Source organism: Echinops telfairi, unplaced genomic scaffold (assembly GCF_000313985.2).
Source record: "Echinops telfairi isolate 266 unplaced genomic scaffold, ASM31398v2 ScPeMD7_29;HRSCAF=101, whole genome shotgun sequence".
Taxonomy (NCBI): Eukaryota; Metazoa; Chordata; class Mammalia; order Afrosoricida; family Tenrecidae; genus Echinops; species Echinops telfairi.
Window position 1 is genome coordinate 4,708,142 of NW_022103926.1, and position 3,356 is coordinate 4,711,497.

The following is a 3,356-nucleotide window of genomic DNA, read 5'->3' on the forward strand; positions in this document are numbered from 1 at the left end:
AAGGAGTTTTCCCAAAGTGGCATTGTGAAAGGACCATCAACAGTTGCTTCCATATACAGGAATGGATTTCTTTGCTATAGGAAATCCAAGTGGGATGAGGACTGGAGATGCGTAAAAAGGTTTCTCAAGGGGGAGAAGGGTGACACCCAGTAAGCACCTAATTCTCTGCCCTTCTGCCATATCGCCCCCGCCTCCTGCACTGTCTGATGTTCGTGATGAAGGTGATATCTTTGAATGAGTCTTCATTCAAGTACCAGGTTCTGTAATGGCCTTATCAAAAGTCGTTTTAGCTAGTGGGAGTGGACAGGCAAACCCTGGGTTATTAAGGATCTCTTGGTAAAATACAGAAAAGTTAGAGCCAGCCCCAGGTGGATTGGGTAATGTGGGCTGCATTTCCTTCTTGCGTATATCAAATGCTCCTTGGGAATTCTCTATCGTCTTTGTGCATCACCACATGCTACTTCAGCAAGGTGCTAGAGATAATCTTTCACTTCCAGATAGAAGACCTTACTTTCTGAATTAGCTGCATTAGCTCTTAAATACTTAAGCAACAACTCTGGGACCATTGTGCAGATAAATTGCATACTCCATCCACTTGCTCCCAACAGTCCTTAATCAGCTGCAACTTCTTGTCAGAGGTGTTTTTCTGCTGGATGCTCAAGGATGACCCTAGAGGTGGACCTGCAGGCCCAACAACATCCTTGGGCCACTAAGAGCAGATTGTGCTCCTTGTTGGACAGGTCGGCCCCCTGCTTCATTATGGCCATCATGCAGGTGGCCCTGTTGTCGTAGCACTCAGCCTGCTTGACTCTTTGCCTTCTGATCAAATCCGTCTTCTCCATGGTGCACGGCTGACCTCTGGAAAGGACAATGAGAAGAGACCTGAAGGAAGTACTAAGAGTGACTAGAAGCAATCTTGATCTGGTAGTAGGGCCCTCCTTGAAAACCTAGTCTCCCAGCTCTTTAATAATTTTCCAGATGATGTCTTATCCTCCTATATTTTCAAGGTGATTAAAAAATAAGTATCTGTAATTACTTTTACTGTGTGTGTCCCTTCTACTGGGAAATCTGTTTGTATGTATGTGTATGTGTTTATTTGTATAGTGGGCTTCTGTTTAAAAGGCAACATCTATTAGATGCAAGCATAAGGATCCATGGTGTATGGTGGGTTTTTAGTTGGGCTAGTGGTAAGGCTGTAGTTTTAACCCACCAGTAGTTTCCACAGGAGTACGAGGCTGCCCTCTTACAGATTTACAACTTTCTAAACCCACAGGGGCAGTTCTACTCTATCCTTTAGGGTCTCTATGATTTGAAATCATCTTGCTGGCCATAAGTTTTGTTGTTGTTTTGTTTAGGTCAAAACATGCCCCGAATGTCGCGGTTTGCTTATTCTGTTTAGTAGCTCACTGCTAGTCAGTCCCTTCTGATTCCTAGTGACACAGGACACAGTAGAACTGCCCCTTTGGGTTTCTGAGACTCTCCTTCCAGGAGCAGGGAGACCCATCCTTCTTGCTCAGAGTAACTGGTGGAGTCCAACTACTGACCTTGCAGTTCACCAGGGCTCCTGCTTAGTAAGAGCTAATAATATACGTTTATACATAGCCTGTGAACGGACATGAATGAAAAAGAGTAGTAATGATTAAATTTCTAGATAGTGGAATAATGACAGTTTCCTGCTTCATAATCTTAATTTCCCAGTTTTTCTGTAAGGAATGTCTAGTTACTTTTATAAGGAAAATTGCTATTTTAAAGTCAATTTTAAAGACTATTTTTCATTGGCTGTCTTAAATCATAGCTATTGGTAAGAGAATATGGATTGTTAACTCGCCCGTATTCCTGAGCTGCCAGGCAACTGAAGAAGTGGTATGAGAAGAATGAGCTAGGCAGGCCAATTTAAACTTTGCCACCAGGCTTCCATCACAAACACAAGTTTGTTTCTTCTTAATGAGCTGATAGAGAATTATGAATGATGCCTTTAAAAGATTTCATGAAAGCTATAAATACAGGACTCGGTCTGAACTCGCAGTTCTCCTGCCATACAAATGTGAGCAAGTTCTATGTGGCATTTATTTAAAAAAAAAAAAAAAAAAGTTCCAGCAACTGGGATGTGACTCTGATTTTGTACAGCTGGAAAAAGAATTCTGGTGATGCAGTGTGGGACAAGCTCTTAGGTTGAAACCCACCATTTGCTCACAAGGAGAAAACTGATTGTTTGCTCCTGTAAAGATTTAGTCTCCGAAACATTAAGGCATCTGTCATCTGGGGTTGCTTGCTACAGGTTAGAAAGCACATTATGGTAGTAGTTTTTGGGTTTAGTGAATACCACATTTAAAATTTTAATCTTTTACAAATAGTATAAACTATAAATCAACTAAAATATTGGCCGCACAGATGTCTATAGAGTCTAGGAGATAAATTTGCTTATATAAGACTCCTTAGTCCATAAATTCATATTTTCTTTTTAGTAGCTCTTAGACCACGAATTCTTGACTTTCTTTTGTTCCTTGGAGTCCCGGATGGTGCAGAGTTAAATGCTCTCTGCTGTTAACTAAAAGGTTGAAGGTTGTAGTTGACCCAGAAGCTCCTTGGAAGAAAGGCATTGTGTGTGTTCTACTTCAGAAAAACCGACCACTGAAAACCGTAGGAAGCACAGTTCTACTGACACCCCTGGAATTACCATGAGTCCAAATTAACTTGGCGTCAGTGGTAGTAGTTTTGTTTTGTAAGTAGTAAAGCTGTTATGTAATTAGTTCTGAAAATTTTAAGTAAAAAACAGGAAAATTTCTAGCACGGCAATGTCCTTTCTCCTCCCTTCCCTGAAATGTGACTGTGGGAGGTATTAGTCTTAGTAATCAGTTTCATAGGAACAAGATATATGGGATTATCCTTTTTTCTTAGGTAGTGAAAAATTTCCTCCCTATCAATATGAGACCAACTGAAAGAGAAGGGGACCTTTTTCTGTTAGCAAAGAGACCTCAGGCTATTTTTGCAAGTTTGTTTTTAGCTTCTGATTTGTGACCCTGACCAAGGACTGCAAAGATCATTTTAGAGAATAGTAGTCAAGATTCTCAGATTAAACCTTTCAGATTTAAATATATGATTGAGACTTTGGTGTGCAGGCTACAGATCTTATTTTGGCAATGTGCATTTCTTTTGAGTTAATATATTTAAAAAAGTGATTTTTAAAAATAACCCAGGGGCATTATATTTCCAATGTGGTCATTTGCTAAATGGATATCTCATTTGTAGACTGTCATAATTGTAGCTGTTGCACATGGAGATGCCCAATCTTATCAGTAATGGGGCTTCTAAATTCAGTTTTTCTTTTTAAAAAATCATTTTATTGGGGGCTCGTA